Source organism: Thamnophis elegans, chromosome Z, assembly GCF_009769535.1.
Source record: "Thamnophis elegans isolate rThaEle1 chromosome Z, rThaEle1.pri, whole genome shotgun sequence".
Lineage (NCBI taxonomy): Eukaryota > Metazoa > Chordata > Lepidosauria > Squamata > Colubridae > Thamnophis > Thamnophis elegans.
In genome coordinates, this window is record NC_045558.1 from 48482536 (window position 1) to 48496404 (window position 13869).

Below are 13869 nucleotides of genomic sequence, written 5' to 3' on the forward strand. Positions count from 1 at the left end.
CAATAGTAGTTTACAAACTCATTGTATATACACAAAACTACTTAAAGCTCAATATACATATATCAAACTTATAAAAATCCATCCTAACCAATGAAGTCATTAAATTTAAATCAATCCCTCCAGCTTATCTTTATAGAATGAAATCTTCTCTGAATGCCTATCGAGTCCCCTAACTTCAAGAAATTGTCAGCGTTATTTATATCCATGAAAAAAAATTCCAAAGTTGTATTGTTAGACGCTGTAGATTAACCTCAAACAAATCCTCATAGAATAAAGTTTCCTTCTCTAAGATATCTTATCATATCTTTTTTTTCTTCAAAAGAATTCTTCGCCTCGTTAGTATCCATGAAGAAAATGTTTCAGGCTCCGGAGGATTAAAAACAGCCCTACGAGCAAACTGGAAGTGACAGAAGTGGCTCCTGAAGCTTCCAGAGGGCCACTCGTGAGGCGGGGCAGGCTGTTTTCACCCTCCCCAGGCTCCTATAAAGCCTCTGGAGCCTGGGGAGGGTGAAAAATGGCTTTTAAAAAGGCTGAATTTAGCTGGCCAGTGCGCACATGCGCGCTGGCCAGATGACAGGGCAACGCCTTGTGTGCCCTGACAAATGACTCCGCGTGCCACCAGTGGCACATGTGCCATAGGTTCACCATCCCGGTCCTATAGTTTTATTCCCTGTTTTTCTAGGTCATATGGCAGAAAGCTAACTTTATGGGTCAGTGCTAAAAATAACAACTCACTGAGTGTTTTTGACTCTTGAACTGTTTTATTTTAGATCTCATTTTAACAAATTTATTTTTAAGTTCCATTTTTTGAAATAAAAGTGGATTTGTAGTTCTTATTTTTACAAAAAAGTGTAATAAATGAATTAAATAACCAGAAGCGAAGCAATAGAAGGGCCTTAATTAAGATACTCATTTAATTATGTTCTAAAGCCTTAAAGTTCTGATCAAAAATCTATTCAATTTGGGCTTGATCCAATTATCACTGTATAATGTCCAAGCCAAGAGGATGTAAAATATATTCTATTCCAATCAGAAAAACAGCTTATAGTATCTGGAGAGATATACGTCTACCTAATTATCTTACCCATATATGCTTTTGTATGTAGTTTTAAATTTAAGTATTCTTGCATATTTCAAATTCTCAGGAATGTCTAGGCAATTTGTAATAAAAATGTGAAATTTATAAAAAATTTAACTTTCACCAGTTCATATTCAGAAACTTTAATTCAAAAATTGCCTCTAAAAGGAGGTTGAAAAATAGTTCATTTCTTGTAAATTGAGACATTGCATATGAATTTTTAATCTGTAACACCATTTGCAAAAGTGAAATTATCACAAGACAATTATTTTTACATTGCATAATTTTTAGAAATAATAAAAAGTGAGATTACATTAACTATAAATTAAGGAACAAAAATTAAAATATGTGTGTATGTTATGTCTTTAAAACCTGTTTTGTCTCTTGCCTTGACATTTTTAAATGTATCTTATTTTATCTCACTACAAAAAAAATGTATTTTTGTTTATTCATTAAATCCAGTACTAGTGAAAAAATATGAGATGTTAATCTTGGCACAATTACTTGGGTTTATATTCCATTGAACTTCCTTTGATTTATTTTTAAGTAAGGAGGTACATGATTGTATTATTATGAAATATAAAGCAAAGTTTGAATCATATTTAAGTTGAACAATGCCTATATTTTATGTACAGACTTGCTGTACATTTTTTATAAACACATATTTTTATGAACACTTGCTTTTCATAAAACTGAAAAATAATAAATTTTATCAATTTATTTCTCAAATTTATACATCTGCCCATCTCACAAAAAGTGACTGAGTGGGATATAATAGTTATGTCCTAATATTCACATTAATTTGAGGTATAAAATCATGTCAGATTATTTTCTGATATGGATTGGATAAAAATTTCAATATCATAATGTTATGTGTTGTGACTCAGCAGAAGCTTGCTGTGAGTTGCGTCGGGATGCAGGAATAATGAGCAGCTGTTGCTTGTTAGGGTCGTCTTCTGCAGATAAAAAACGGATGGTGCCATGCCTTCATGGCAGAAGTCAACATTCGTGGTTCGTCGTTCGTCGTATGTGGTTCATCGTTTCAAGATTCAAAGAGGCACTTGGATAAGTGATTTGCTTTCTGTAAACCTGGTTTGCTGTAAGAGCTTTTTGTTTTTGCTTTTGCTGTGTAACTTTTTGCCAGATACTTTATCTACGTTTATTTTTTGGCTCGCAGCCAGCTTGAGCCAGGACTGATAAAGATATTTCCTTTGAAGTTCTGTCTGACTGTCATTTGTGAACGAGCAAAGAGGGGGGTCAGAACAGTTATACATAATATTTTATTTACTTCATGTTGTATATCCAAACTCTTTTTAAAGGACATAATTTCCTTAATAAAAAAGTAGTACTTTCCAGTTGCAGTGGAGTGGCAAAATTATCTTGTCTTGACAAGCCATATGTTCTTCTGTGAGAGTATAAACCAGCTATGTCATTTTATACAAACTATGCACAATTATTTGTAATGTAAATTTTAGTAAGCTTGGGCCTCCCTAAGGGCCACTGCACTCATCTAATGAGAAACAATTTGTTGAAACCAGACAGAGAGACGGAGGCCTGCCTTCAGCAAGCTGGAACACCCAGGCCTTTCCTTTCAGATCCATATAATATACACGTTTCATCCTTTGTTTCCCATTCAAGAGTCTGGAAAAACTGGGTCAGTTAATCCAAGTAGAAAACATTTTATTGAATTAACTCTATGATGAACTGCTGTTATTTTGCCTTATTGGAGGAACTCCCTAATGTACTGTAATTCTTGACATAGAAGTTATACAGCATCTCTAGCAATTATTTTGATTTGAAAGCATCAGAGCCATACTTTGTTCTTTAGAGAGAACAGTGTTTTTGAGGAACAAATGTTCTCTGTTTCCCTGCCTTTTGCTAATTCTTCTATCGTTAGACAGACCTGCATGGTACAAAATCATTTACTGAATACAGCATCTTTGGCTTCCCATTTAGTAGGTGTTATACAAGGTATCTGTAGGAGGAAATTAAAAAAAAACACAAGGTGTTGGCTGTGACTGTGTGATTACAAGACCAACCCTTTTTTTCCACACATTGTTTATATCTGCGTGTATGAGATGCACATAGAAAGTGGAGGAACATCAGTGGATGCACATCCATGGATGCCATCCTGACTGTAGAATGTTGTAAAGTGATGAATGGCATGAGATTACAACTTGATGTATGTGTTTTTCCTATATAGAAAAATATTTTTTAAATGATGCAATAATTATTGGTTTGACTTATTCTTTAAGAATCAGTTCAATCATAATAATATGATAACATAAATATTAATGTAGTTACTTGTCAAGCACATCTAAATTATTTTAAAGTAACCAAAATACCTTTACAATCTTCAAGGCATGTCACAACATTTGAGTCTTCCTATTGTTTGGAAATTGAAAGTTGAAAAATTTGACACATCCTACCAGTATTTATTTGCATTAACAGTTTACTGTGTTCAGATATAGATGGAATTCAAAAAGAATGCATAACACTACACTAGATTTAATTTATTAAATTACGTAAGATGTTTTATGTTCTTTTATGTAGTCAATACAGGATTTTACAAAATAACTTGTTTTAAAAAGTTCATAAGGAAAGGAACCTGGGTGACAACACTAGGCTACTTGAGACTGACAAATATTTGCTGGCAATATGGGCAAAATTGGGTTCAAATACACTGCATTTAATATTCTTTAAATTGCTGATAATAGAACTGTGCAAAGCATTCTGCATTTTTAAAAAGATTATTGCCAACTAGTCTAGCAATCTGAAATCTACTTCCTTGTTATTAACCATTTTTTATTATGTTTTATTACTTTTGAAGAATGACTTTTGGAAAAAATTGGTAGATTTTACCTGAAGCTTAAAACAGAGAAATATAGAAAATATGTTAAGTTTTTGAGCTTAAAGCAATAAGAATTATAAAATCTCAACGATAATTTAAAACATGTGACTATATGTGCTATATAATAACCAATGAATTGCAAACTATACAGAAAACATAGTGGCTATTTCAATGCCATTTAAAATAAAATGGGATATAAAGCAAGGGCTTCCATTTTTAAGTCTTATATTGTGTGCTTATTTGAATTTTTATTTTATTGGTAAAATATAACAACTATATCAACAAAATACCTAAATGATTAGACAGTAAAAATCCTACATACATTATAGTAATTAAAATAAATTAGACATACAGGAAGAAAAAGAAAGTTAATATTAAGTGGGGAAATGATCCATGTATTATCAATATGAAATTAATGCTAATCACTACAGATTAGTGGCTGTGGTGCTTTAGAAATAAATAATTAAAATACAGCAATATGAAAAGCAAACAAACCTTGTTTGGTTTTATGGTTAAATAATTAGAAACCAAGAAAGAGTCCTAGTCCTGCCTTAAGCATGAAAACTGGCTGGGTGATTTTGGGCCAATAACTTTGTCTTAGTCCAACTCATTTTAAAGGAGGAGGAGGATGAAATAATATTAGGTATGTTCACCGCTATGAGTTATTTATTAAAATAATAAAAGCAGAATAAAAAAATATTTAAAAAACAAAGTAAGATTTTAACAAAGTAGATTTTTTCCATGATGATCGATCCCTAATCTTTCAAATCCCAACCTGCACTCATTGCCATTGCCATCTATTTGCTGCAGGTGATTATTCTGTTCTTCCCCTTTTTTCACTTTTAGAATCTTTTCCATAGAGTTGGGTCTTTACATTAATAATTTGAGTCTGGCTATTTGTGCATCAAATGAGAAGAGGGTTGATTTGTTTGATGATCCATTTATTTTTATTTTAGTTCTTCTACTGTATAAATGGCAATTTCTTCAATTATTTTAAAAACAATACTAAAGTATTATAAATATTTTACTCCAAAACAGATAGTATTGTTAAATGCTATTCATAGATAGTGTTTTTAATGATCTTTGGAGGTGTGTATTTTACACCATCAATATTTTCCTTTTTTAAAAAACCAAAAAGATCTCCGAAAAACTTAATTTCTCTACATTATGGACTTTTTCATACAACATTAATGCAATATGTATATATTCTTAAATGATTAATTTCTAAGGTTATAGGTCATATCTAAGCTATTTATTTTTGTAATAATCTGTCTAAAGGAATTATTGTTACAAATTCCAAGGCCCCATCCCAAAGGTCACTTGTTTCAAGAAATTAGCTCTCAAGAACATTTATACATCTGGAATAAGATGACACAATTTAAATATCATCTTTTAGTGATCTCTGAAGGTTTAAAATTGATACTCAGATATTTCAAAGTTACAATAGAAATCTTTGTTTTTCTATTAAGTTGATAATTCTTTAAGAGGAAAATAATGTTTTTTTCCAGGCTAGTAAAGAGTTGTTACGTGTTGTAATATCTGTTGATATTGCAGTTAAAAATTATTCCAAATAACAAATTATACCTCTATGTAGCTTTCTGGACCCAGAATAGGAAAATAAAAATTAATTTTATGAAACTTATTTTATACATTATGTTAGCCCAGTTGTCTTATAAAATTTACTAAAGAACAATTACCAATTTCTTTTAAGATTATAAAAATTATAAGCAAAAATAATGGTTGGCCAAAAGTGAACAGAAAACGATTAAGGCCCATAAAAGCATAAATGTACATTACTGTAAAAAAATCGGACTTATGTTGAATCCTTTGGATAATTGAGTTATGACACTATTTAAATTTCCCATTATATCATACCTTTTTACAGTACTAGGAAAAATTAAAATAGTGGCTGCTCAGTGCTGGACAATATTCCCTGACCTTTCTTTGCCAATATTTCTTGGTAAAGGAACAGGCTGATTAAAAGTATTCTCAGAAATTGGCTTGAAGTTTTTTTTTAACTTTCGGCAATGCTGTCTGAAAGCAGATGCAAAACAATACACTTATTTTAATGGTCACTGAAGAGCAGTGCAGAAAATATATAAATCATTATTGCTTTATTTAATCTTTTATATACTTTTTTAATTGCAGAAAACGTGACCAGATTTTGATCAGAAGTTCAGAGAATCTAATACCTCAGCTATTAAAAAACAAAACACTCTTCTATGCATTCACATAATCTTTAAAATTGAACAATTGAGGATTACATTGTTGAGAGAGATTCAAACTATGACATGTTTTCTTACAATTAAGGTAAAAATCTCAGAAATAGAGCAAGATTATATACATTTGGATGCAAAAATAAAGTCCATATATCTAAGCCTTTAGGCAGGTTTATCATCATACTTCAGAATCCACATTTTATTTTTAATAATTAGATTCACCTCCTAAAGAAAAAGCACTATAATAAAGAAGACCTTCCCAATGCACGCAATGCTGCAAAAGTATCCCGGATACAGCTTAGCTACCCAAATTTTGTGTATCTGAATATGAAACTCTTTATTTAAGAATAAAAACGATGTTTAATATTACTTATCTTTTCAAACATATAAAAAATATGTAGTTTGTGAAAGAGATGAAACTGCTTATGTTCCGTTCCCTGAGGATGGAATCAATCACTGTAGTAGAAAAGGCTGGCATTTAGAGAAGGAAACTCTTAAAGAAAATATCATACTTAAAAAACTAGATTTAAGTGCACTGGTTCCTGATTGATTTTTATTGCCCACAGATGCATACAGTGATTGATTATAAGACTTACAGATGTTTAGCACCTTTTTTTGTTTCTCTGATAATAAGAATAATCTAATTTTTGATATCATTCAATGTATAGTATCAAAGGTTACAATAGATCATATTTATAGTGATAGCAACAATTATCTACTTGAGAGACCGCCTTCTGCTGATTACCTCCCTCCGACCGATAAGATCGCACAGACTGGGCCTCCTCCGAATCCCATCCGCCAGCCAATGTCGACTGGCGACTACACGGAGGAGAGCCTTTTCTGTTGCAGCCCCGACCCTGTGGAACGACCTCCCCGTCGAGATACGCACCCTCACCACCGTCCAGGCCTTCCGCACAGCCCTCAAGACCTGGCTATCCCAACAGGCCTGGGGATAAATTTCTAATTCGCCCCACCCGAGTGTTGAGTGTTGAATGCAAGTTGTGTTTTTATTATTTTACGTTGTTCACATATTGTTTATTTTTGAATTGCACCCCCTCCCTAATGATTGTAAGCCGCCCTGAGTCCCCTTAGGGAAAAGGGCGGCCTATAAATCCTAATAAATACAAATACAAATACAAATCTAATGTATATTGAAGCCAACCATAGTTCAAACTCTCACATTGTTGTTGGATTAATCTAGAAATGATTATTCCAGTAATAATCCCAACTGCCAAATGCAGTACAATGTGTAAATTGGTCTTAAAATATTGTGAAACTTTTAGGATACCTTTTAAACCAAATAGTGTATTCCCAGAGAATGGTTGAGATCCTAAAGGAAAGTGATTAATTTATCAGCATTTGGTTATATTTTATTTTACTTTGATTTGCTGTGTACATTTCTTTCCATTAGCCATAAAATGAACAGTAGGGAAATAGTCTTAATATTTTGTTTTATTTTCTATTGATTGATACTATATCAATTATATATAAATTTGAATGTATTCATTAGAAAGTCATTTAAGATTGCTGAGTGTATAAAAATTACAGATAGTCCTCAGCTTAAAATCATAATTGAACCTTGAGTCATGTTTGTAAGTTATACCAGTTCATTGTTTGCAATGGGCATTTTTTTAATTGAAATCAGAAGGAAATGCCATTTCAACCAAAAACTTAAATTGTAGTCCCCTGACCACATGGCACTTTACAGCCATTGCCAAGTGCCCAGAATGTGATCGTAGGTGGGGAAAGGTATGGGGATTTGGATTTCAGGTCCTGAATACCTTTTTTGTGTCCAATATAACTTTGAATGATCACTAAGCAACCAATCATAAATCAAGGACTACTTGTACTTTTTGAAAGTCTAATTATTTATATGAAATAATAAAAATGTTTACTTTTTAAAAATACTACATACACTTTTTATTTTCCTAGTAGCCAGAAAAGGCAACTGGTAAGTAATTATGATGACACTATGTTAGCCATTTTTTAAAGTTTTTAATTTTATTTTATATATACATATCAATGCGGGAACAGTGTAGCACCTGGGTGTCATACATTATAATACAAGTAAAACTAGTAAAATTGGTCATAATTATTACATTCAACCAATGTATATATTTCTAATAATAATACACATTTATATTAAATTATAGTCTATTGTTATTTAATTATTCCATGTTTTAATATATTGCTCTAATGCCACTCACCATATTATTTTATCATACTACATAATACTGCTATTCAATTTCTAAACTTCCCTCTTGTTTTTGCTTTTATTTTATTATGTAAAAATTTGTACACTAATATTTCCCTTTCTCTTATTTCTATCTCTATGCTAACTTTTTATCATGTCACCTTTTTATTAAAAGACATTTTCTTTCTATCCTACCTAACTGCTAATCGTGCCACCATTCTAAAAAGAAGGGAAAGAAAGTGGAGAAGAAAAGCAAATCAGTACAACAACAAAAAGAAAAATTCTTTCCTTTCTATCCATCATCTCCTGTCGGCTTCAATTCTTTGGTTGCTATGCTTGTTTTTAACTTGCCTCCCATATTCCTTTCTTGGATTTTTATCTCTGCCTGCATCTAGTTCTTGGCTATTCAGTCTAAGTATTTCTCCCATCTCTACCCTCTTCCACTTCCAAAATATCTGCCAATATCTCCCTTTCAAAAGTATCTCCCTGTATCTCCAATTTTCTTTTCAACTGTCTTAAAATATTTTCCCCCTGATTTAATTCATCAATCGTTGTTATTTTTATTATTATATCCTCCTTGTTGTCATCTTTTATTTGCTGGTTCTTCGGTTCAGTCTTTTCCTCCATTTCTTCTAAGCTCCTCCCTTTTCTAGGCATCTTGATCTTTATTCATCATCCCTTGTATAGTATTTTCCTTTCCCCCACTCCCATAATTTCCTTAGATCTTTTCTCTGTGATGTCCTTTGGGCATTGGAAAATCAATGTCATCTCCTTCCAAGTTCCACTCATTTCTTCCTTTTGAACCATCTTATTTTGTTTTAAAAAGTCCTACTTTTGTCCAGTAGTCCAAGAACCATTTATTCAGATCTAAAGTTGCCCTTCAAGAAGTACACTCATCACAGTTCTTTGTATCCCATAGGTAATCAATTAGTTGCGTTTAAGAAGTCCCAGAAGTTATCAAAAGCTTCTTTACATCCTCTTTACAGCATCAAACTTTAGGGGTCATTTTAATTAAATAGCTTCCTTGTTCTCATATTTTAATTTCCAGTAGTCATGGGGTAGTTAGATATAATCCAATAAATATTTTCACACTCCTTCATATAAGTATTCCCAGACATGTATGTTCATTCTGTCAGCAAGTGACGCTCTCAACTTAAACTTCAGTGTTGTCACTAATCAATCTAATTTTAGTTTTTCAATTGTAATTTTAATTGTAATTCAATTGTAAAAGCAGGCTAAATTTTTTTATATAGATAATTCCAGCATTTTAAAATGACTTCCCATTACCATGTCATCTCAGTTTAAGAGTCCACTTTTCTGTATTTTTAAAGATTTATTGTTTTTCCCTCTTTGCATCTTTTCCTTCCAGTCTGGTATTTTTCTCAAAATGCTTAATTGCCACTTTAGTAAAAAGTTCTGAGCAAAGAGTTCTAAATTATTCTTTGGGTTAGGTTTTAAGTGAAAAAGAATACTCTTCCCCAGTTCCAGTCATTGTTCAAGTTCGCTCCAGCACCAGTCTTAATTGTTCCTCAGTTGTCAAAGCTTTGTGGCAGCCATCTTTAGACTGCCTCTTCTCTTTATCATGACTGAGAGGGAAAAAGAATCCCGGGTCAGACAGAAAAGCTGAGACTCTCTGCAACCTCACAGTGTGTCCCTCTTTGCTTCACTGCCCCTACAGGGCAGCTTTGGTTCCTGTCGGAGCCCACCGATGGAGACAACTTGGTATGGGAGCGTGGAGACCTGCTTCACGTGTCTGATCCTGCTATGACGTCAACTGGAAGTCATCTATGTTAACTATTTTGTTAAGGGGTAGCATTTCTCAGCAGTTAAGATGGCCAATTACCCAAACATTTTCTCAAGTGTCTAAATATAGCCGGCAGTGCCAAAAGATTAATAATCTGTATTATATTGCAGCGACCTTGTAGTTCAGAACATGTAACATGATTTACAATGGTATATACATACATACACAAACAGTTTTGTGTAATACTTAAATTAAAATATTTCATGAATAAGTGCCAGATTTCCTCTTTTAATATATTAACATTACAATTGATAATTAATAAGTATATATAAAAGGATGGCATATAGCAACACCTGAGTCTGAATGTTTAAACCTATTATAATTTACAATTTTTCATTGTGGAAGGAAGGGTTTTTTAATCAACATTCCTCCACGCATATTAGCTACAATGCTAGAATACATAGATATTATGGTGTCATTTAGATTCTATGATCTTATAAATGTGCAAAGACAGAAGTTTCAGAAGATTCATTATGTGTCTATTTCCACATAGTTAGAATCACTTTATACCCTACTTTATAGTATATCTATTTTTTTACTTGTTTACTTAATTTTCTGGTCTGTAAGATCTTAACTATTAAATTTGCACCTAATTAATTATATTACTAAATATGTCCAATGCTTGTACAAGTTCTTTACCATTTAGCAAAGTGCATCACCTTCTTTTTTTCAGCTATGCAGCATATTAAACAGTGTAATCCTAATTAAGTCTGCCTAAAATGGAACAGCAGTTTTCATTAAATTGGAGCATATATATTTAATATTACATGTCTTGATGAAAGCAAGGATTGTATATGGATTGTATATTCCAACACTGGAAAAAAACGAGGAACCCATTGAAGAAGATGTAATTTAAAAAAAAACTAGATTGGGCAGAAATGGATAGGTTGACATTATAGATAAAGAAGATACAAAATATTTTCAAACATGGGACTTATCAATGATTGGACAATAGAAGTAGAAGTTGGAAAAATACTATTATGTATTTCTTACATTTAATATATTATTATATTATATATTATTATATAAGCAGATTGAGCCAGACAATACACTGTTTATAAAGAACTTATGTATATTAAAGTACAATATATAACAAATGGTTTTAAAAAAGGACGCAAAGCTGTCTCACCTTCTGTCTGGATCTAACCTGCAGATGATTTTGCAGCCAACATCTAGAATGCTTAGATTTTTGCAGTTTGTCACATGCAGGATACAAAATTCCCTGTTGAATACTAAATGGAGAGAGAGGAGGAACTATCCATCTGCAAGGAAGATTGTCCCTTGTCTCAAAGAAACCCAAAGTTCCTGCAGATATAAGCAAACTACAGCTCCCATCCGGCCCAACTGGCCTTTGCACAGCTCTGATTCTGTTCTCTGTTAGGTATATTTGAAGAACCAACTCTATTAATCTGTAAATTCTGATTACTCTGCTTATGAAAAGAATATTAACCTAAGTGTTCAGCTGCCTGTATCTTCCTATAATAATGGTAAACCCAAAATGCTTTTGAGTTTGTAAATTAAATACTCTTAGAAGTATTGGTGCTGTGTTCTGGATCTGTGACTTGTAGCTGTTTTGATTTTAATTATATATAAAGAATGGAGCATGCCATTACATTTTTCTTCAGTATCCGCCATCTCAAAATGCTGGGTTGCCAGCAGTGTGCCTAATGAAAACAGTATATTCTTATTTGAAAGCAATCACAGTTTCTAGCCCAGACAAGCTTGTCTTGTCAGTGTCTGCCTAAGAGTGCCGAGTAATAGCATTGACCTAACAGTGTGCGGAGAGAAGGAAAATTTGTATTAAATTTATGCACATTGAAGGTCTTATAAAGCATGAACCTAACTATATGCCTTAAATGTTCTTTCCAGTCACAATGAACTTCATTAAAGACTAATTAATTACAAATTTTACCTGCAAAAACATATGGAGTATTTTTTGGAAGAACTTTCAACATTCCCAATAGTTCTAGTGAAATCTACAAAAACTTCTTCCCTCTCCTTTTCTTAATGACTATAGATTTGGACCTTCCACTATACAACCCCTGCTGCCTTAACTCCCTTTTCCCAGATTCTTCCTCTGACTGCTGATCAAGCACTCCTTTTGTGAGACAGCTATTGGCCATACAAGGTTTTATGTGATGCACTGCTGGGGCTTCCTGAATCCTATTTGTCTGTGGTAAAATTCATTTTTTTTTTACTACTGGTTCTGTGGACGTGACTTGGTGGGCATGGCAGGGGAAAGATACTCTAAAATCTCCATTCCCACCCCATTCTGGGGCCAGCCAGAGATGGTATTTGCCAATTTTCCGAACTACTCAAAATTTCTGCTACTTGCTCTCCAGAACCTGTCAAAACCTGCTGAATTTCACCCCTGCTATGAGTGGTTAGCTGATGAGCCTCCTCAAAACATGCTACTTTAGTCCTCCCCCAAAACTAAGACTTCAATTCCTGTCACCTGCCTATCTCCTCCTCTATTTCTGTCTTTTTGACTGCCCTATACCTTGTCTTCTGGGATGGCAAGCAGTTCCAGAATCATGTGATTCTCAGACTGCTTGCCACTCTGCAGCTCAGGAGCTTTTTGGCACACTGCAACTCTGGGACTGCAAACTCTGGAGCTGTAACTCAAGTGTGAAGTCATAGCAATTCTGGAAGCTCCAGTTGTCCCAATGGCGTGTGCAAAGCCTCAGCATCCCAGGAAGGCCCAGCAACGCATCACATAGTTGCAGCACCTTTAGCCATCTTAGAAGTGCTGCATAAAACCACATCCATTCTGGGAAATCTCAGCCTCCCTAGCCCAGCTGCAGCCCTCGCCACCCTGGAATCAGAGGCTGTTGTTTCCCTGCACTCTGCTTTGATATCTCTAGTTCCTAGGGACGTGCAGACAGGGGAGAGAGAACCTCACCACTGTAATCGTGAAAAAAAATTGTAAAAGGAAAAAGGCAAGAGCTGAGGTCAGGCCAAGCTAGTTGCTGCCAGAGTCACCGTGGATGATTCTGCTTAGTGCTTAACTGTTTAAAAAAGCCTCTAAAAAAGCTCCCTCTACAGGAGGAGGCAGGAGAACGATGTGCCTCATCTAGTCTGACTAGGTGTTTTATGATCACTCAAGCAGAGTTAAGCAAGGGTTAAAAGCCTAAAAATTCCTGATGTAAGTGAGGCACATGCTTTTTTAAACAGTTAAGGGTGCTTTTTTAGAGGCTTTTTTAAACAGTTAAGCAGAGTCATCCACAGTGACTGGCAGCAACTAGCTCAGTCTGACCTCAACTTTTGCCTTTTTCCTTTTACATTTTTTTTCTTTTCATGATGACAGGCAAGAGCAGAGTTGAAATCCTCTCTGAAACAGCTGGAAAAGCTACGTGTGGGTCGGAGGGAGGGGGAGGAATTCAGACTTCATCCTCAAGTGTAGATCCCTCCCCAAGTGTAGTTTGATTGCAGGCAGACCACGTTGCCTTTTCAAACAAACACACACACACACACACACACACACAGAGAGAGAGAGAGAGAGAGCTGGATAAAACTATATAAGCCCAGCTTCACTGATTACAAGTTTGAAAAGGCAACGTGGCTCCACTTGCAATCAAAGGCTCGGATCGGCTCCAATCCAACTTCTGTGTTTGTTTGAGAGAGAGTGAGGGAGGGAAGTGGGTAGGAGAGATAGTCCAATCCAACTTCTCTGTCTGTGTGTGTCTGTTTGAGAGAGGGGAGGGAGGGGGAGGGGGAGGAAGG